Genomic DNA, 22,650 nt, shown 5'->3' with positions numbered 1-22,650 from the left:
CCTTAGTCAATCTAGCTAAGGTTTTGTCAATTTTGTAGATATTTTCCCAAAACTAACTTTCAATATCATCGATTCTCTCTGTTGTTTTTCTATTATCTGTTTGTGTACCTCCATTATACTATTTGCTTCATTCCATTCATTTTGGGTCTAGTTTTCTTGTTTTTCTATAAGTCCTTATGTACAAAATTAGAATATTGGTTTGTGATCTTTATAATTTTATAATTTACTCATTTAAATCTATACATTTTCTATTAAGCATTGCTTTCCCTGCATTATGTAAGTTTTGGTATGTTATGACTTTGTTTTCATTCATCTGTGAATAATTTCTCATTTCGTTCATGATTATTTCTCTGACCCATTAGTTGTTTAAGAGTGTGTTATTTGATTTCCATCTATTTGTGAATTTTCCAGTTTTTATTCTGCCTTTAATTTCCAGATTCATTCCAAGTGGTCAGTAAAGATATTTTATATAATTTCAACTTCTTAAATTTATTAAGACATGATATCTCACTTAGTTTATAGTCTATTGTAGATAATATTATGTGAGGTTCAGAATAATGTATATTTTGCTGTTGTTGAATAGCATGTTATACATATGTTTGTTAGATCTAGTTATTTTGCAGTGTTCTTCAAGTCCTCCACTTCTTTATTAATCTTCAGTCTAGATGTTCTATCTATTATTGGAAGTAGGGTATTAAAATCTCCAACTATCATTGTAGAACTGTCTCTTTCACCTTTCAATTCTGTCAATGTTTGCTACATATATATTAGGGCTCTGTTGTTTGATCACTATATGCCTATAATTATTATAACTTCTTGCCGAATTAATACTAACAATATATAATATCATTCTTTATCTCTTTTAATGATTTTTTACTTAAATGGTATGTTTCTGATATTATTACACCTACCCCAGCTTTGATTGAAATTTGCATCTTTTTAAATTTTCAACCTATTTGTGTCTTTGGGTTTCAGTCTAATTGTGCTACAACCACAAAGTATCTTTGACTGGGTAATTTATAAATAATAGAAACTTATTTCTCATAGTTCTGGAGGCTTGGAAGTCCAAGATCAATGTGCCAGCACATTCCATGTCTGGTGAGGGCTCCATCTCTGCCTCTAAGATGATATCTTGAATTCTGCTTCTTCCAGAGAGAATGTGTGCTATGTCCTCACATAAGAGTGAAGATGAGAGAAATGAACTTGCCTCCTCAGGCCCCTTTATAAATAACACCCATGAAGGCTCTGCCTTTATGACTTAATCACCTCTTGAAGATCTCACCTCTCAATATTATCATATTGGTGATTAAGTGTCAACATATAAATTTGGGGGGACACATACCATCACATTCTGTCTCTGACTCCAAAAATTCTTTTCAGATGTAAATACATTCATTCCATTCCAATAGCCCCAATATTCTTAACTTGTTCCCGCATTAACTCAAAAGTCTAACGTCCAGAGTCTTATGTAAATATCATCTAAATCCAATATGTGAGACTCAAAGATGTGTTTCATGCTAACACAAATTCCCCTCTAGCAATGTCACTATAAAACCAAGCAAATTAGATGCTTTCAAAATACAATGGTGGGATAGGCATAGAATAAGCATTCCCATGACAATTAGAGAGATACAAAAGAAGAAAATGATACAGGTTCCAAGTCCAAAATCCAACAGGGCAAATCTTAAGGCTTGAGAACAATCTTCTTTGATTTCATGTTTCACCTTCTGGACATACTAGAGTAGGAGTTGGATCAGCAAGGCTCCTTGTGACCCCGCCTTTTTGGCTTTGCTGGGTACAGCCCATGACACAGCTCTCATGAGTTGAAGCTGCATGCTGGTGGCTCCACAGTTCTGGAATCTTGGGAGTGGCCCCGTGCCTATGGCTCCACTAGATATCACCCTACTAGAGGTTCTCCGTGGTAGCCCCAAGCCCATGGCTCTAGTGAGTACTGCCTTAGTGAGGACTCTCTATGGCAACTTCGCCCCTGTGGGTACCCAGGACCCCTCTTTGGACACAGTTATGTCTCCTAGGCTTTGGCACCCTGGGCCTCTGATGGGAAGTGCAGAGAGACACCAGTAATCTCTGAAATGCCTGCAGGGTCATTGCTCCATTGTCTTGATGGATAATATCTGGCTTTCTTCCAATACTAATTTCCTTATCAAATGGTCACTTGGCTACACCCTTGGTTTTCTCTCCCAAATGTGTTTTCAACCTGACTAGGCTGAGAATTCTCCAAATCTTTAAGTTCTGCTTCCCTTTTAATCATAAATTCCATTTTTAATGTGTTTCTCTCTTCCCACATTTGACTATAAACAGTTAAGAGAAGCAATGCAGCACCCTGAACCTTTGCTTAGAGATTTCTTCCACCAGAAATCCCAGTTAATTCCTCTGAAGAGCTGCTTCCTACAAAGTACTATAACATGAACATGATTCAGCCAAGTTCTTTACCACATTGTGGGTAATAACGATTGCATTTCTTCCAGTTTCCAATAAGGTACTCCTCATTTTTGTCTATGACTTCATCAGAATGGCTTTGAACTGTCCATGTTTCTACAAGCATTCTGATTATGATCACTTAAATAATCTCTTAGAAGATTCAGGCTCTCTGTACAGATCTCTTCTTCTGAGCCCTCACTAGAATTGCCCTTAACACTCCACATTGGGCAAAAATCTAGGCTTTTTGTAGCACATACCTCCAAATTCTTCCAACCTCTACCCATTACTGAGTTCAAAAGCTGCTCCCACATTTATAGATATTTGTTATAGCAACACCCGATTTATCAGTCCCAATTTGTCTTAGTTCATTTATGCTGCTATTACAAAATCTCTGAGACTGGGTAAGGATTTAACATGAATATCTTATAGACAGCATATAGCTAGATTATATTTTTTAAAATCTATTCTGCTAAAATCTGCCTTGAATTGGCAAGCTTAATCCATTTACATTCAAAGTGATTCATGGTAAGTAAAAACTAAGGACTGACTTACTTCTGCCATTATGCTTTGTGTTTTCTAAGGTTTCTCAATTTCTCCAAGACTGCTTTCTTTTTGTGTTTGATTAATTCCAGTGAACCATTTTAATTCCTCATCATTTTCTTTTCTATATAGTCTCAGTAATTTTCTTAGTAATTTCTCTATTACAATTAAAATCACAAACTTATAGCTAGTTTAAATTGATACCAACCTAGCTTCAGTAACATTAAAAAAACTCTATTCCTATCTGGCTCCATCGCCCCCTTTACGCTTTTATAGTCAAAAGTTACATTTGTATGCCTCGTGTGTCTATATTAAATACCCATAATCATTGTTTTATACATTTATATTTCAAATCATATATAATAAAAGAAGTGTTACAAACCAAAACAACACTGTTTTACATTTACGTATGTAGTTATCGTTACTAGTTATTTATCTCTGTTTGTGCTTCTGATTTATTATCTAGTATCCTTTAATATTTCTTGTAGGTGGGCCTACTAGCAATAAACTCTCTCAGCTTTTGTCCATCCATGAATATATTAATTTCTCTTTCATTTTTGGAGAAGAGTTTTGTCAAATATAAAATTGATTGACAGTCTTTTTTCTTTCAACACTTTAAATATGTTGCCCCATTGTCTTCTGGCCTTTATAATTTCAAATAAGAAAACAAATATTAATCTTACTGAGAATTCCTTGTAGGTGATGAGTCACTTCACTTGCTCCTTCAAAGACTGATTATAGTGTGTCTCAGTATGACTATATTTGAGTTGATTCTACTCAGAGTTCATTAAGATTCTTGGATTGGTAAATTCAGACTTTCATCAAATTTATAGTTTTCAACCACAATTTCTTTATATATTCTTTCTTCTTCTTTATCTCTTTCTTCAACTTCTGAGAATCCCAGAATGTTATGTTATACTTGAGAGTGCCCAAAAGATTCCTTAGGCTTTATTAATATTAATTCATTATTTTTCCTTTCTGCTCCTCAGAGTGGATAATTTAATTGGAGTTTATTGATTCTTTCTTCTGTCTGCTCAAATATACTGCTTATCTCCTCTAGTGAATCTTTCACTTTAGCTACTTTACTGTTTAGCTCCAGAATTTCTATTTGTTTCCTTTTTTATAATTTCCATGTCTTTATTAATATTCCATATTTGATGAGACATAATTCTTCTGGTTTCCTTTAGTCATTGTCCATAGTTTATTTTAGCTCTTTGAGCATACAGTTGATTTAAGTCCAATGTCTGGATTCCTCAGTGATGGTTTTGTCAATCAACACTTTTTCCTGTGAGGGGCATACTTTCTTGTTTCTCTGTATGCCTTTTAGTTTTTTGTTGAAAAATCAAAACTTTGAAAATTGTAACATGGAAAATCTGGAAATAATATTCTCCCTCCCCAAACTTTATTGTTGAGGGCTGCTGTTATCCAATTGTTTAGTGACTTCTTAAACCTATTTTTTCAAAAACTTATTCCTTGCTGTGTGTAGTCACTGAAATCTGTTCCGTTACCACAGCATTCAGCCAGTGACTTGACAGAGATTTCCTTAACTGCTGAAATTTAGCAGTGTTTTCTTTCATTAAGCACTTCTCTGGTTCTACAAGTTTCCTATTGGATTAGTTTTTATTAGATTCCAGAGTTCTGAAAAGCTGTTTCAGTTAGCTATTTTTCATCTTAATGTTTGTTTCAATAGAGAGCTCCCTACTCTGCTATTTTTTAGGTTATCCCTCCTAAGTTGTGTTTTTTAACGGTTTCATATTTTTAAAAAAATGTTTAACAAATATAAAGACAGATTCCATGAGTTACAAATGAAAATAGTGATTTATTTCCATTCATAACTTACTTAGAAACATATTACCTTTAGGATCTAGGTGATCAACAAACTTTGCTAAACTATTGGATCTCAATAATGTAATCAAGCTATTTTCCATGCTTGCCCTTTTAATGATGTTTTCTGAAAATGTATCCAGTAGAATTTAAAAGTAGTAATATCCTCAAGCAGGTTTTTTTTCAAATGGATCTGATGTTCTCTAGTTTTCTTATTGAAATTAAGAATATAGTAACATATAACTATTCATTGCAAAAATATTTAAAGAGATTTACCATTTTCTTTAATGTCATCATTAATACAAGTTTTTTTCTGGTTAGACCAAGACTGGCCATCTTGAAATTTTAGGTTACAAGTGATTATAGCCTAATATTTAAAGGCTCTCCTAAAAAACCATGTCACTCCTCCAGAGAATATGAGAAACCCAACTGAAGAATAGTGGTGTCACATAACACAGACTAGTATACCATAAAATTCTGTTTCCTCTACCTCTTATTTCAATTCAAATGATAAATAAGCTCAAGAAGAGAACTGTATTTACAATTATTTTTTTAAATTATATTTCATTTTGTTTTCTAGTGCTAGCCAAATCTGACTAAAAGTGTAAACATGATTACGTCTTAACAACATTCCTATTTGCCAACATTCCCATTACCAAAAAAAAAAAAACGAAGCATGGGAAACATGTTGTTCGTGTCTAAATTTTATTATTTACACATAATAAAAATACAATTCAAAAATAATTATATACATGTTTAAAATAAAAACATTCGGAATGAGTGCACTTCTTCAATTTAGTGGCTCTGCACAACTGATTTTTGATGTTCTTCCAGGACTCAGCTGATGGAACATAAGCCATTTGTATCTGTTCTCAAAAATGCTGTTTGTTCCTTTCCAGCCAGGAAGCTAACAAATTAACTCCAGAAAGTAATCTAGTCTGACCCATTAAATTTATATGTTCATATATATAAATAAAAAATTTTTGTTTAAAAAAATAGATTAACCAAATCAGAATAAATATATGCCAGAGCTTTACAAAATCCTTACAAGGATTCTGGTAAGAAGCCAGAATTAAAGAAAATGTTTCCATCAGTGTCTAATTTTGACAATGAAGTTAAACAGGAAGTCCAAAATAAAAGGGTAGGCAAAGGTGAATCCAATAAAAATGATTAGGAATATATGTGTAGGATGAGGGATTCGGCTCCTAAAGAGTGAGCAGGCTAGAAAATCAATTGACTCAACTAACTGATGCAATTTTAGTCTTTTTTCCAACTTTTATAGTTTTCAGTCCCAGCCATGAATTGATGCCACCTGTATCACTTTCTGAAAATCCAACTTTTGGGGTACTCCCTTGAGAGATTCTTAATCATGGTCTTTGGTATGATTCAGACATGGGTATTTTACAAAGCCCTGCAGGCAACTCTGATGCACGACCAGGAGTGTATACTGCTGACTCAGCTGTTTGGATGTTCCATGTAAATTAGATAGACAGATACATAGATAGATAGATGTCTTTATTTTTATATATCTGAACCCATTTCATTAGGCAAAATTCTAATCTCTGTTCTTCTGGGGGACTTCAAAATAGTAATAAATGCATGAATTTTAATATATTTATTTTGTGGGCTAAATTTTTATTTAATGATTAAATAAAAAGTAGAAAACTAGGTAATGTATAAATGCATGTCATCAAGTCCGAACATTCGGTAACTACTTACTGTAAATTACCAAGTTTGCCCCAACCTCAGAGTCTTTGCCTAAAAAGTCAAAACTTGATGTACATCAGATTCATTTCCTATTATTTCTGACATGGAAGCAATATTTCCTTTGTCACAGCCTGCTTTGGCTTCTCAGTATAATTTCATTATAAGCACCAGGACCTTTCTTCCTCCTGATAACGAATAAGAATGTAAATACGAAATTAAAATCTAATTTTGACTCTATTAACAGCTTAAGAGTAGCCACTTGGGACAGAAGGGTAACCTTAATTCTAGAACATTTGGAAGGGCATCAGCGTAATGATGAAGCAACAGTCACTCCCTGAATAGGCTGACAACAACTCCTAGAGTTTCTCACCAAAAAAGAGCAGACTTCCAAGGAACAGCTGCAGATACCTATCATGACAAAACTACTGTTCATGCAGTTTAAACTTCATAGGTTTTAGAGTCTGAATAAACCACTTTTTTATTCCAGCCCCACACTTCCCAGTTGGGTAACCCCAGGCAAGTTGCATAAACTCTCTGTGTCTCTATTTTTAATTCTATAAGTTAATGATAAACATATGTACATTATAAACATACACATACACATATGCATATATTTACACACACACACACACGATCAATTTTTTTTTTTTTTTTTTTTCTGCACAAGCCAAATAGGTAAATGGGGTTTTGGTAGGAATCACCAACCCTGCATCTTTCAAGTCCTTCAGGGTAACATAAATTTCTGCAATTCTTCCAGGATTGCGATATTGTCTTTTGTTTACTGTTTTCTTAGATAGAAGCAGTTCTAGGGGTTTCCATTTGCCTTTCTTACCACAATAACCCTCACTCCAGAGGTCAGGGAAATAAGATGGGGATTCTACCAGTTGCTGAGTACATCTGTCCCAATTACACATTGTGGAACTGGAGAAAAAACCACAAGATTGGTCTGTGGACCTGCTCAACTCAGACACAGGCTTGAGCTAAAATCCCACTGATAACCTGACCCCCATAATCTCCTACTCTGACTCCTTAAGCCCTTAACTTGACTTCCATAAGCCACTACTCTGACTGGTAGAACACAATAACATTTTGGGTCTCCTGGAATTAGAATAGATATAGACAGAAAGATAGATATGATAAATATATTTATTTCGAGGAATTGGCTTATGGAATTGTAGGGATTAGCTAGTGTGAAATCTGTCAGAAAGGCTGGTAAGCTGGGACAGAAGCTGAAGTTGCTTCCCACAGGTAGACTGTATTCCTCAGAGAAAGTTCAGTTTTGCTCTTAAGGCCTTTCAACTGATTGGATGAGTTCACTCCAAATTACTGAGGATAATTTCCTTTACTTAAAGTCAACTGATTTTAGAGGTTAACCACACACACAAAAATACCTTCATAGCAATACTAGATTTGTGTGTGATTTAATAAATGGGTACTACGTGCTGGCCAAGTTGACACATAAAACTAACCAATGCAGACCCCTACATCTGGAAATGAAAATAACAACTTACAGGTCAACCATAAGTCAACCTCAACATCTTCATAAGCCCTATGTCTTCTTTATTATGCAATATTTAATTTATTGCATCTAACTATTCTGTTTAAATCATTTAGATGTTCCATCTAATTTATCATTAATGTTTACATCTGTTTCCACAAACAAGTTATATTTTATGAAAATCACTGTAGGTCATTTTATCCCAAAACAAAATCTTTAGAAAATGTCATCAGCAGGTACGTTGATATTCCAATATGAGAACAGGCACAAAGTGACATTAATTGCTACATTAATTCCCAAAACTTTCCATAGGTCACAGTCATCTTCCATGAAATTCTGATGTAAAAATATAGAAAAGCATACTTCAAAAAGCTCCCAGATTATTTTCTTCATCCTAAATGAAGGAAATGTTCTTCTTTTGTCATACTCCAACCTATCCTGTTTATTTTAAACTCTTTATATAACATTATACAAGCAAGATCCTCCCATATCTGTATAGTGGTCCTCCAATTATAATGACCAGTAATAATTTCATTTAGGATAAACCTTTGCTCAAACATAGACCAAAAGCTTTCAGTTTCAATAAACACTTACTGAAAAATGGTTAGCTCTGTGAAAACAAAGATTGCTACTTTTTGACAGCTACAGTATCCCCAGCTCCTGAGACATCCAGATCAACTTTGTTGGTATTTATGTCAGTAAAACCAAGGTGGTAAGTTTTAGCTTATACAAAAGGTGGTTGTTTTCTTTCTCTCTAAGCAGTGGCCACATATTGCATTCCTCTTTCTTTTTTTTTTTCTTTTAGTTATACTTTGAGTTCTGTGGTATATGTGAAGAAGGTGAAGGTTTGCTACATAAGCATACGCATGTCATGATGGTTTGCTGCACCCATCAACCCGTCATCTACATTATGTATTTCTCCTAATGCTATCCCTCTCCTAGCCCTCCACACCCCGACAGGCCCCGGTGTGTGAGGCACCCCCTTCCCACCATGTCCACGTGTTCTCATCATTCAACCCCCACTTATGAGTGAGAACATGCAATGTTTGCTTTTCTGTTCTTGTGTTAGTTTGCTGGGAATGATGGTTTCCAGCTTCATCCATGTGCCTGCAAAGGACACGAACCCATCTTTTTTTACAGCTGCATAGTATTCCATGGTGTATATGTGCCAAATTTTCTTTATGTAGTCTATCATTAATGGGCATTTGGGTTTGTTCCAAGTGTTTGCTACTGTGAATAGTGCTGCAGTAAACATATGTGTGCATGTGTCTTTGTAGTAGAATGATTTATAATCCTTTGGGTATATACCCAGTAATGGGATTGTTTGGTCAAATGGTATTTCTGGTTCTAGATCCTTGAGGACTCGCCATACTGTTTTCAACAATGGTTGAACTGATTTACACTCCCACCAACAGTATAAACGCATTCCTGTTTCTCCACATCCTCTCCAGCATCTGTGATTTCCTGACTTTTTAATGATCACCATTTTAACTGGAGTGTGATGGTATCTCATTGTGATTTGGATTTGCATTTCTCTAATGACCAGTGATGATGAGGTTTTTTTCCATATATTTGTTGGCTGCATATATGTTTTCTTTTGAAAAGTGTCTGTTCATATCCTTTGCCCTCTTTTTGATGGGTTTTGTTTTTTCTTGTAAATTTAAGTTCTTTGTAGATTCTGGATATTAGCCCTTCAACAGATCGATAGATTGCAAAATTTTTCTCCCATTCTGTAGATTGCCTGTTCACTCTGCAGATAGTTTCTTTTGCTGTGCAGAAGCTCTTTAGTTTAATTAGATCCCATTTGTCAATTTTGGTTTTTGTTGCCATTGCTTTTGGTGTTTTAGTCATGAAGTCTTTGCCCATGCCTACGTCCTGAATAGAATTGCCTAGGTTTTCTTCTAGGGTTTTTATGGTTTTGGTCTTACGTTTAAGTCTTTAATCCATCTTATTTATCTTGGCTGATTGCCCTGGCCAGAACTTCCAATACTACGTTGAATAGGAGTCGTGAGAGAGGGCATCCTTGTCTTTTGCTGGTTTTCAAAGGAAATGCTTCCAGCTTTTGCCCATTCAGTATGATATTGGCTGTGGGTTTGACATAAATAGCTCTTATTATTTTGAGGTCCATTCCATCTATACCTAGTTTATTGAGAGTTTTAGTAGGAAGGGCTGTTGCATCTTGTCAAAGGCCTTTTCTGCATCTATTGAGATAATTATGTGGTTTTTGTCATTGGTTCTGTTTATGTGATGTATTACATTTGATTTGCATATGTTGAACCAGCCTTGCATCCCAGGGATGAAGCCGGCTTGATAGCAGTGGATAAGCTTTTCGATGTGCTGCTGGATTCAGTTTGCCAGTATTTTATTGAGGATTTTCGGATCAATGTTCATCAGGGATAGTGGCCTGAAATTTTCTTTCTTTCTTGTGTCTCTGGCAGGTTTTGGTATCATGATGATGCTGGCCTCATAAAATGAATTAAGGAGGATTCTCTCTTTTTCTATTATTTGGAATAGTTGCAGATGGAATGGTACCAGCTCCTCTTTGTACCTCTGGTAGAATTTGGCTGTGAATCCATCTGGTCCTGGACTCTTTTTGCTTTGTAGGCTATTAATTACTGCCTCAATTTCAGAACTTGTTATTGGTCTACTTAAGGATTTGACTTCTTCCTGGTTTAGTCTTGGGAGGGTGCATGTGTCCAGGAATTTATCCATTTCTTCTAGATTTTTTAGTTCATTTGTGTAGAGGTGTTTATAGTATCCTCTGATGGTAGTTTGTATTTCTGTGGGATTGGTGGTGATATCCCTTTTATCATTTTTATTGCGTCTATCTGATTCTTCTCTCTTTTCTTCTTTGTTATTCTGGCTGGTGGTCTATTTTGTTGATCTTTTCAAAAAACCAGCTCCTGGATTCATCAATTTTTTGAAGTGTTTTTCACGTCTCTATCTCCTTCAGTTTTGCTCTGATCTTAGTTATTTCTTGTCTTCTGCTAGCTTTTGAAATTGCTTGCTCTTGCTTCTCTAGTTCTTTTAATTCTAATGTTAAGGTGTTAATTTTAGATCTTTCCTGTTTTCTCTTGTGGGCATTTAATGCTATAAGTTTCCCTCTACACACTGCTTTAAATGTATCCCAGAGATTCTGGTATATTGTGTCTTTGTTCTCATTGGTTTCTAAGAACATCTTTATTTCTGCCTTAATTTTGTTATTTACCCAGTAGTCATTCAGGAGCAGGTTGTTCAGTTCCATGTAGTTGTGGATTTTTAAGTGAGTTTCTTATTCCTGAGTTCTAATTTGATTACACTGTGGTCTGAGAGACTGTTTGTTTTGATTTCCATTGTTTTGAATTTGCCGAGGAGTGTTTTACTTCCAATTAAGTGGTCAATTTTAGAATACGTGTGATGTGGTGCTGAGAAGAATGTATATTATGTTGATTTGGGGTGCAGAGTTCTGTAGATTTCTATTAGGTATGCTTGGTCCAGAGCTGAGTTCAATCCTGTATATCCTTATGGATTTTCTGTCTCGTTAATCTATCTCTTATCGACAGTGGGGTGTTAAAGTCTCCCACTATTATTGTGTTATTGTCTAAGTCTCTTCGTAGGCCTCTAAGAAGCTTGCTTTATGAATCTGGGTGCACATACATTGGGTACATATATATTTAGAACAGTTAGCTCTTCTTGTTGCATTGATCCATTTACCATTAAGTAGAGCCCTTCTTTGTCTGTTTCGATCTTTGTTGGTTTAAAGTCTGTTTCATCAGAGACTAGGATTGCAACCCCTGCTCTTTTTTTTTTTTTTTTTTTTTTTTATCTTTCCATTTGCTTGGTAAATATTCCTCCATCCCTTTATTTTGAGCCTATATGTGTCTTTGCACGTGAAATGGGTCTCCTGAATACAGCACACTGAAGGGTCTTGACTCTTTATCCAATTTGCCAGTCTGTGTCTTTTAATTGGGACATTTAGCTCATTTACATTTAAGGTTAATATTGTTATGTGTGAACTTGTTCCTGCCACTATGACGTTAGCTGGTTATTTTGCCCATTAGTTGATGCAGTTTCTTCAGAGTGACAATGGTCTTTACAAGTTGGTGTGTTTTCGCAGTGGCTGGTTCTGTTGTTCCTTTCCATGTTTAGTGCTTCCTTCAGGAGCTCTTGTAAGGCAGGCCTAGTGGTGACAAAATCCCTCAACATTTCCTCATCTGTAAAGGATTCTAGTTCTCCTTGACTTATGGAGCTTAGTTTGTCTGAATATGAAATTCTGGTTTGAAAATTCTTCCTTTAAGAATGGTGAATTTTGTTCCCCACTCTCTTCTGGCTTGTAAGGTTTCTGCTGAGAGATCCACTGTTAATCTGATGGGCTTTCCCTTGTGGGTAACCCGACTTTTCTCTCTGGCTGCACTTAGCATTTTTTCCTTCATTTCAACCTCGGTGAATCTGATGATTGTGTGTCTTGGAGTTGTTCTTCTCGAGGAGTATCTTTGTGGTATTCTCTGTATTTCCTGAATTTGAATATTGGCTAGCCTTGCTAGGTTGAGGAAGTTCTCCTGGAAAATATCCTAAAGAGTATTTTCCAACTTGGTTCCATCCTCCCTGTCACTTTCAGGTACAGCAATCAAACATAGATTTGGTCTTTTCACATAATCCCATATTTCTTGGAGGCTTTGTTTGTTTCTTTTCACTTTTTCCTCTCTAATCTTGTGTTCTCACTTTATTTCATTGAGTTGGTCTTCAATCTCTGATATCCTTTCTTCTGCTGGATCGATTCAGCTATTGATACTTGTGTATGCTTCATGAAGTTCTCATACTGTGTTTTTCAACCCCATCAAGTCATTTATGTTCTTCTGTAAACTGGTTATTCTAGTTAGCAATTCATCTAACCTTTTTTCAAGATTCTTAGCTTCCTTGCATTGGGTTAGAACATGCTCCTTTATCTTGGAGAAATTTGTTATTAGCCACCCTCTGAGGCCTACTTCATCAAACTCATTCTCTGTCCAGTTTTTTTTTTTTTTTTTTCCCTTGCTGGCAAGGAATTGTGATCCTTTGGAGGAGAAGAGGCATTCTGGTTTTTGGAATTTTCAGGCTTTTTGTGCTGGTTTCTCCACATCTTCATGGATTTATCTACCTTTGGTCTTTGAAGTCAGGGACCTTCAGAGGGGGTCTTTGAGTAGACCTCCTTTTTTTTAATGTTTATACTATTCATTTCTGTTTGTTAGTTTTCCTTCTAACAGGGCCATCTGCTGCAAGTCTGCTGGAGTTTGCTGGAAGCTCACTCCAGACCCTGTTTGCCTGGGTATTGCCAGCAGAGGCTGCAGAACAGCAAAGATTGCTGCCTGTTCCTTCCTCTGGAAGCTTGTTGCAGAGGGGAACCTGCCAGACACCAGCCAGAGCTCTCCTGGTGGTCTGTTGGCCCCTACTGGGAGGAGTCTACCAGTCAGTATACATGGGGGTCAGCAACCCACTTAAGGAGGCAGTCTGTCCCTTATCAGAGCTCAAACACTGTGCTGGGAGATCCTCTGCTCTCTTCATAACTGCCAGGAAGGAACGTTTAAGTCTGCAGAAGCTCTCCTCACAACTGCCCCTTCCCCCAGGTGCTCTATCCCAGGGAGGTGGGGGTTTCAGCTATAAGTTCCTGACTGGGGCTGCTGCCTTTTTATCAGCGCTTCCCTGCCCAGAGAGGATGGAATCCAGAGATGCAGTCTGGTCGCAGCAGCCTTGCTGAGCTGAGGTGGGCTGGGCTCAGTTTGAACTTCCCAGTGGTTTTGTTTACACTGTGAAGGTAAAACCTCCTACCCAAGCCTCAGTGATGGTGGATGCCCCTTCCCCCACCAAGCTTGAGCATCCCCAGTCTGTGGAGCTCAGACTGCTGCTCTGACAGCAAGAATTTCAAGCCAGTAGATCTTAGCTTGCTGGGCTCCGTGGGAGTAGGACCCATTGGAGCCAGTCCACTTAGCTCCCTGGCTTCAGCCCCCTTTCCAGGGGAGTGAACAGCTCTGTCTTGCTGGCGTTCCAGGTGCCACTGGGGTATGAAAAAAGAACTGCAGCTAGTTTGGTGTCTGCCCGAAGGGCTGCCCAATTTTGTGCTGGAAATCCAGAGCCCTGGTGGCGTAGGCACTGGAGGGAATCTCCTGGTCTGCCGGTTTCGGAGATCATGGGAAAAATGCAGTATCTGTGCAGGAATGCACAGCACAGTCCCTAATGGCTTCCCTTGGCTAGGAGAGGGAGTTCCCCAATCTCTTGCACTTCCCTGGTGAGGTGACACACCACCCTGCTTCAGCTTGGCCAGTCCCAGTGAGATGAACTGGGTACCTCAGTTGGAAATGCAGAAATCACCCACCTCCTGCATGGATGTCACTGGGAGCTGCAGACTAGAGCTGTTCCTATTTGGCCATCTTGCCAGCAATCCCGCATTCCTGTTTCTAGGCAACTTAACATTGCAAAAGAATAAAGTGACTGCAACTAAATCAGCTGAAACCATTAGATTTACTGGACAAAGTGCTCTGAGTTCATTGACAGTTTTCAATTATCTGTGTGTATCACAGAAAGTGTAAGTACACAATATTAAGGCGTTCATTTAAAAGTAATATTTACCCTATGTAGTCTGGATACTTGAAAACAGTTCAGAAGCATGTCCTTGTTTTAGATTCATAGGAAAATCATTTTAATCCCTCATTTACTATTAAGTTTACTAAGTGCTATTTATGCATATGAATCCAAGGAAGCACAGACTCTTTAATTTAATTATCAGACATTGATATGTTACTGTATTTTGAACACCAGGCTGGCAATTGTTTCAATTTGAAACAATCAGCCGGCTGGAAAAAATCTAAAATCATTTAAACCTAAAAAATTTGTTTTGTTAAATAATTTGAATGATAATGAAATACAAGCTCACATGGAGAAACAATTTTCATTTAATATTTTTGTAATGTTCCTTGCATCTAATTTAAATGAGATTACATTTTTCTATATTTATTTTGATTTACTATAATTAAATGAAGTTCAAAGCAAAGCATTTAAGAAAGATATGGACCTATGTTCTTAAGATCAAAATAAAGAAATACGGGCTCTGTGAAAGTTTAAAGGAAGGTTACCACCATTTATTGAATTTCTGCAAAATATTAAGCATTGGAATCTGAGCTTTACATATATTACATCATTAATCCATATACAATAAAGTGTTATAATTCTAAATTAATAGAAGAAGATTCTGAACTTTTAGAATAGTTATTGCTTAAAATGCTGGAAGACATGGCAGGGTTAGGGTTTGAACCTATGCTAACTCCAGAGCCAAGCTCATAACTATTAAACTATAGTTATTAAACCTTTGCTATTGTCTGAATGTTTGTGTCCCTCCAAAATTCATATTTTGAAATCCTAACCTCAAATATCATAGTATTAGGATGTGGGAGGTAATTTGGTCTTGTAAAAGAAGGCTAAGGGAGCATATCTGGCCCTTCTCCTATGTGAAGACACAAGATGAAAACTGCTCTCTGTGAACTAGGAAGTGGGTACTCACCACTGATCTCCTGGCACTTTTATCTCGAGCTTCTCAGCCTCCAGAACTGTGAAAAATAATTTCTGTTGTTTATAAGTCAATCCATTTTATGGTATAAACAGTCCTAACAGACTAAGACTACCTGTTCCAAAAATTATTGCAATCTTTTAAAAAATCCCTTTCTAAACTTTAGATTTATTTGAAACTATTATTATCTAAGTAGTTCTTTCATATTATAATAGTAACACATGGTTGTCATATAAAATTTAGATGATATAGGTATATAAGCTAAAGGATAAAAATTAAAATAATCCAATCATATCAGTGATCAATTGCAGAGAACAAATTGCAAATGTTTTCTCCCATTCTGTGTGTTGCCTTTTTACTCTGTTATTTTAATACATAAAATTGTTCAAATTTTAATAATGTTCCACTTCTCTTTCTTTTATTGTCTGTTTAAATTGGTGTCATATCCAATAAATTTTTGACAAGTTTAATGTTATGAAACTTTTGCATTATATTGTCTTCTAAAGGTTTTATAGTTTTAGATCTTACATTTATTTAGGTCTTTGGTTCATTTTGAGTTAATTTTTGAATTATGGTGCTAGGTAAAAGTCCAACTTCATTTCTTTGCACGTCGATATCCGATTTTTTTAGAACCAAAACTATCTTTTCCCCCATTGAATGGTGTGGGCACCATATCAAAATCATTTGACCATATGTGGGAAGATTTTTCTGGGTTTTTTGTTGTCATTGTTGTTGTTTTGAGACAGAATCTCACTCTGTCACCCAGATTGAAGTGCAGTGGCTTGATCCCAGCTCACTGCAACCTCCGCCTCCCAGGTTCAAGTGATTCTCCTGCTTCAGCCTCCCGAGTAGCTGGGATTACAGACGCCCACCACCACGCCTGGCTAATTTTTGTATATTTAGTAGAGACAGGGTTTCACCATGTTGGCCAGGCTGATCTCGAACTCCTGACCTCAGGTGATCCGCCTGCCTCATCTTCCCAAATTTCTGAGATCACAGGCATGAGCCACTGCGCCCAGCTATTTTTCTGGGTTCTTTATTCTATTTCATTGGCCTACATATCTGTCCTTTTGAGAAGTGTAAGTGCTTCAGCTTTATTCCCTTTTATTCAAGATATTCTGGGCTATTCAGGGTCCCTGGAGATTCCATGTGAATTTTTAAATGGGCTTTCTCTTTCTACAAAAAGAAATCATTGAGATTTTGATAGGAATTGCATAGAATATGTAGTTTGCTTTGGGTAGTGTTGACATATTAACCGTATTAAGTCTGCCAATCTTGGAATGTGGGACATTTTCCCACTTATTTATGTATTCTTTAATTTCAGCAATGTTTTATCATTTTCATTGTACAAATTTTTCAACTGCCCAGTTAATACCTAAGTACTTTCTTTTCTTTGATGTCATTGTAATGGAATTATTTTTGTGATTTTCTTTTCAGATGGCCTACTGTTAATGTATAAAAATTCAACTGATTTTTGTGTTGACTTTGCATAGTGCTATTTTGCTGAATTCATTTATTGATTCTATAGTTCTTTTGTGGAATCTAGGGTTTTCTACACATAAAAGCATATCATCTGTGAACAGAGATAATTTTATTTCCTTTTTTCTATCTTAGATGCCTATTATTTCTTTTTCTGGCATAATTGCCCTAAATAGGACTTCCAGTCCTATATTGAATAGAAGTGGTGAAGGCAGTCTTCCTTGCCTTGTTTCTGATCTTAGATGAAAAATGTTCAATCTTTCACAGTCGAGTATAATGTTCACTGCAGGATTTTTATATATGGCCTGTATTATATTGAGGTACTTTCCTTCTATTCTTAGTTTGTTGAATGTTTTAATTATAAAAGATGTTGAATTTTGTGAGATAATTTTTCTGCATCAATTGAGATAATTATGTAGGTTTTTCTTTCATTCCGTTTATGTGATACATTACATTGATCAGTTTTTATATATTAAACTATTACTGCATTCAGAAATAAGTTGCATTTGGTCATAATGTATAATCATTTTGATATACTGCTGAGTTCCATTTGCTAATATTTTGCTGAATCATTGTTTATATTGTTTAGTTCCTTCAGCATCTTTAAAGCAGTTGTTTTAGGATCTTTGTTTAGTAGATCTACCATCAGGTCTTTTTCAGTGACAATTGTTGTAAACAATTACATTGTTCTGTAATTTTCTTTTCCTGCAGTGTCTTTGTCTGGCTTTGGTATCACATTCATGCTGACCTTATAGAATGAGACAGGAAATGTTCCCTCCTCTTCAATTCCTCCTCTTCAATTTTTTAAAAAAGGTTTGAACAGATTGATTAGTGCTCATTTTTCTTTAAATGTTTGGCAGAATTCACCAGTGAATTCATCAGGTCTAAAGTTTTTCTTTGTTGGAAGATTTTTCGATTACTGATTCAATCTCATTATTAGTAATAGATCTATTCATGTTTTCTATTTCTTCATGATTTAGTATTGTTTGTTTCATGTTTCTAGGAATTTGTCCACTTCATTGAAATTATCCAGTTGTTGGTATATAATTTGTCATAGCACTCTCATAATCCTTTTTACTTCTGTAGAATCAGTAATTATATGCCCACTTTCCATTCTGATTTTAGTAGTTTGAGTCTTCTCTCTTTATTTCTTAGTCCCATTAAGTGTCTACATGTTTGTAATTGTTGTGTGTTCCTACTTGTATTAAACCTTTTATGAATATAAAGTTTCCTTCTTATCTTTAAGAAGATTAAAGTTTATTTTGATTTAAAGTCTATTTTTGTCTGATATAACTACCCCTGCTTTCTTTTGATTACTATTTGCATGAAATACCTTTTTCCTTTTGTCCACTTTCAATCTATTTGTATCTTTGATCTAAAGTGAGTCTCTTGTGAACAGCATATATTTCGAACATGTTTTTTCAATCCATTCATCCAATGGCTGTCATTTGATTGGCAAGTTTAATTCATTTACATTTAAAGTAATTACTTACAGGGGTGGACTTACTTGTCATTTTACTATTTGTTTTCTATATGGCTTATAACTTTTTGGTGTTCCATTTCCTGTGTTACTGTCTTCTATGTTTAGTTTAATTTTTGTAGTGGAATGTTAAAATTCATTGCTCATTTCCTTTTGTATATATTCTATAGCTATTTTCTTTGTGGTTACCATGAGGATTATGCTTAACACCCTAAAGTTATAATACTATAATTGACATTTATGCCAGGTTAATTTAAGTAACATATAAAAGCTCTACTCTTTTAACAGTTCTGCCTCCACCCTTTTTATGTCATTCACAGAATGACATTTTTATACCTTATGTGTTCCAAAACATACACTAATAATTATTAGTCTCTTAAATCACAATTTTGTTTTCTAACAAAATTTGGAGTTACAAAGCAAAGTTTCAATAATACTCACCTTTAGACTACTTTTTAAAAGTCTCTTAAATTCTGTAGAAAATTAAAAGTACAGTTACAAACCATTGTTACAATACCACTAGTTTTTATAATTACTCACATTCTTATTTTTATTGACATTTTTATTTCTTCATACAGCTTTGAGTTACTGACTAGTGTCCTTTCATTTTATCTTGCAAGACTCCCTTGAGTATTTTTTACAGGGAAAGCCTGTTGGTAAAGAATTCCCTTGGCTTTTGTTTTCTGAGACCATTTTAATTTCTCCCTCATTTTTGAAAGAAAGTTTTGCCAGATATAGAATCCTTAGTTGACAGGTTTTTTTATTTCTTTTAGCACTTTGACTATATTGAGCTTTGGCCTCAATTTTCTGAGAAATCAGCTGATAGTCTTGTTGAGGATTCGTTATATCTGACAAGTTCCATCCCTCTTGCTGCTTTCAAGATTCTCTTAGTTTTTGTCTCTGAAAAATTTTACTATAATGTGCCTCAGTGTAAGTCTTTTTTAGTTCATTTTACTTGGAATTCATTGAGCTGCTTAAATAACTATTTTAATGTTTTTCATCACATTTGGGAATATTTCAGCTATTATTCTTTCAAAAATTACCTTTCTCTCTTTGTTTCTTCTCCTTCTGGGACTCTCTCAATGCATATGTTGGTTGATGCTGTCCCACATGTCCTATAGTTTCTTTTCACTTTCCTTCGATCTTTTTTCTTTCTACTCCTCAGACTCAATAGTTTCCATTGTCCTATCTTCAACTTTATTGATTCTTTCTTCTTTCTCTTCAAATCTCTCTGAATCCCTGTAGTGATTTCTCTCATTTCCATTATTATAATTTCAGGTCCAGAAATTCTCTTTGGTTTCCTTTTACATTTTCCATCTCTTTATTGGTATTTCCATTTATTTCCACACATCATTTTCTTGACTTTCTCCACATCTTCCTTTAGTTCCTTCAGCATCTTTAAAGCAGCTGTTTTAGGATCTTTGTCTAGTAGATCTACCATCAGGTCTTTTTCAGTGACAATTTCTGTTAATTTATTTTTTTCTTTTGAATGGGTCATACTTGCCAATTTCTTCGTATGTCTTTTGATATTTTTGTTGAAAACTAGACATTTGAATCTAATAAAATGGTTAACTCTGGAAATCAAATCCTCTCCCTTTCCCAGGGCTTGCAGTTTTATTATAGTTTTTGTTGCTGTTGTTGTAGGCTGTCTCTGTGCCAAATATCAGCCTGTGGTGTAAACTTCAGGTCTTCTCAAGTCTTTTCTCAGCCCACACCTTTCCTTACACATGCATGGTAACTTTCTAATTTTCCCCATGTATGCAATTGCTTCTTAACGTCCTAGTCTTTAATGTCTGGCTTCCAAGCGGGGAAAAGGAGAAAAATTGGTGTGGCAAGAATCACTGGCCTTTTAAATCACCTGGAAGTCTTTTCAGTCACAGATGGAGGGCTTGCAACAACTGGGGGAGATGCAACAACAATGCCTCTCTATCCCCCCACCCCATCTGCACTTCTGTGATCAGAAATAGCAATTGGTAATGAGAACACAGAACCTGATGTTTGGAAGACAGGATATGTTTTGCCCAACACGGCTCCTGCAAACTATGGGCAGGTTGTTCCATGAACACATGCAAGCTGCCTGTCATGGGGTTGGGGGTGCGAGACAGATTCTATGGTGGTAAGAGCTAAAACTGACCTAAATTAACTGCAATTTACCATCCAAGCCACCCTTGGAAGTTACAAGCCTTCAACAGACTCCAGCGTTCCAAAATATTTACATCAGACCCATTCTGCTAACGCAATTGTTGTCTAGGTGGGAAAACAGATTCCTGGTGTTTCCTGTTTCCATCATCTCAGATTCCTCTCACCAATAGCTCTTTTTTGAATAAGTGAATGGTGTTCAATTTTGCCAATATGACACACATGATCTAATAAATCCCCCATTTTGGAAATGTAAATTGCTCTAACATTTTTAGTATTACAAACAATGTTCTGATAAATATTTTTCTTGCTAAATCAGTTAATTCACTCATGATATTTTCTTTAGGATAAACTGTTAGAAGTATACTTCTAAGGAAAGCATGCAAAAATGAGTAATTTAGAGAAATATAACATGCACTTATTTTCTTACCAACAGTGTACACAACTACCCAGTTATCTTGCCTACACTGGCTCTTACAATTTTTTTAAAAGCTGATTATATTGTTAAATTCTGCAGTTACTTGACTATTAATGAGGTTATTTTATGTGTTAATTTGTCATGGCTACATTTTTTTAAAATTCATGTTACCTATTTCATTATTAAAATTTGACTTTTGTTTTAATTAATTTATGAAATATTTTATTATTGAGATATTATTGTTACTAATCTTTTGGTATGTATGCCACACACATTTTTCTCAGTTCATTTTTTTTGTTTTAAATAGTTTTAAAGTTTAAAAAGTGTTTAAAGTTTGTAATTCCTAGTAGGAAAACATTATGTAAATGAATACCCTAATGGCAAACCACTGTAAAATGCTTCAGCTGCATTTGGGGTCGAGGGATAGTGATTATCTTCAAGGTGACCCAGCTCTCTTGATGAGGAGGTCAGAAGTACACTGGTTCATATTATTGTGATACCCATCTAAAGCATTCTAGGTGATCTAGATTGCTTTTCCTTCAGCAAGGGCTTTATTTATCAGGAGGGCATTATACTTGACCTCCAAATTTGGCTGATAATTTACTGATAAGATTCATAACCTTTGGTTGCTCTGGTATTTTGACATATTTGCTGGGTTCTGGGCTACATGCTGGAAGGCCACCATAATTTTGGATCCTGCTTCGCTGCAAGAACCTCGGGATCACTAAGAATTTCTTTAAGTCCAGGCATTCCTGCCACTCAAGGCATTCCCCCTCCCATTCCCAGCATTCCTCTGTGAAAATTATCAGGCATTCCCCCAAGAAAGCCACCCAGAAAAGAGTCATACTGAACTGCTGACTGTCCTCTGGCTTCTTCCTCTATTTGGGCTCTCTCATGCTCTTCTGGAGCCTTCTTAACTCTTTCTATTCTTTCTTTGATCTCTCACTCTTCACGTTTTCTCTCACGCTTTTTCCGATGTTCTGCAATTTTCTGTGCCCTAGGTTGAACTTCTTTTAGCACTGCTCTAGCATCTTCATCATCATCTACTTTAAAGGCAAGGCCAAGCAGGATCATGGGTTGCTTCGTCCCAACGGACTAAGAAATCTGTGTGGTTTCCCTCATGACTTGTAAGGCTGACCTGAATCAGGATTTATTTCAATGGCTCTGTCACAGTCTTGAATGGCAGCATTTGGTTTCTGTAATTTGTCAAAGACATTGGCCCTCTTGGTATACAGAATGGCCAAGGGAGGATTCAGCTTGATGGAATCTATGAATGAGTTGATGGCTTTCTACAGTTCATCATCAGTTAGGGCTTCAATGGCAGCCACTTTCTTATCGTTTACCTGATCCATCATCTCCTCTGCTATCTCTGAATTTCTCATTTCTTGAGGGGCATCAGTGTCTAGTTCCATCACACCTTCATTATCAGTTCCTAGATCGCTTTCCTCATTTGATGGTTTGTCTGTCTTTAAGTCTTCCTCCGCCTTCTTCTTATCTGCTTTTTCTTCCTTGATATTTTCTTCTGATTGAGCTTTCGGAGTAGCAGATGGCACCTTACCCCGCATGCTCTTCACCCACTCCCTCAGGAAGCGCATTTTTCATGTGCAGAA

General features: G+C 36.0%; 1 pseudogene; it reads right to left on the bottom strand.

Annotated features, from left to right (window-relative positions):
• Positions 1-21,409: 21,409 nt before the first annotated feature.
• Positions 21,410-22,650, bottom strand: LOC126931715 (hsc70-interacting protein-like; annotated as a pseudogene).

Source organism: Macaca thibetana, chromosome 11 (assembly GCF_024542745.1).
Source record: "Macaca thibetana thibetana isolate TM-01 chromosome 11, ASM2454274v1, whole genome shotgun sequence".
Lineage (NCBI taxonomy): Eukaryota > Metazoa > Chordata > Mammalia > Primates > Cercopithecidae > Macaca > Macaca thibetana.
Note: the sequence above shows the minus strand (reverse complement) of the source record. Positions and strands in the feature narration are given on the sequence as shown.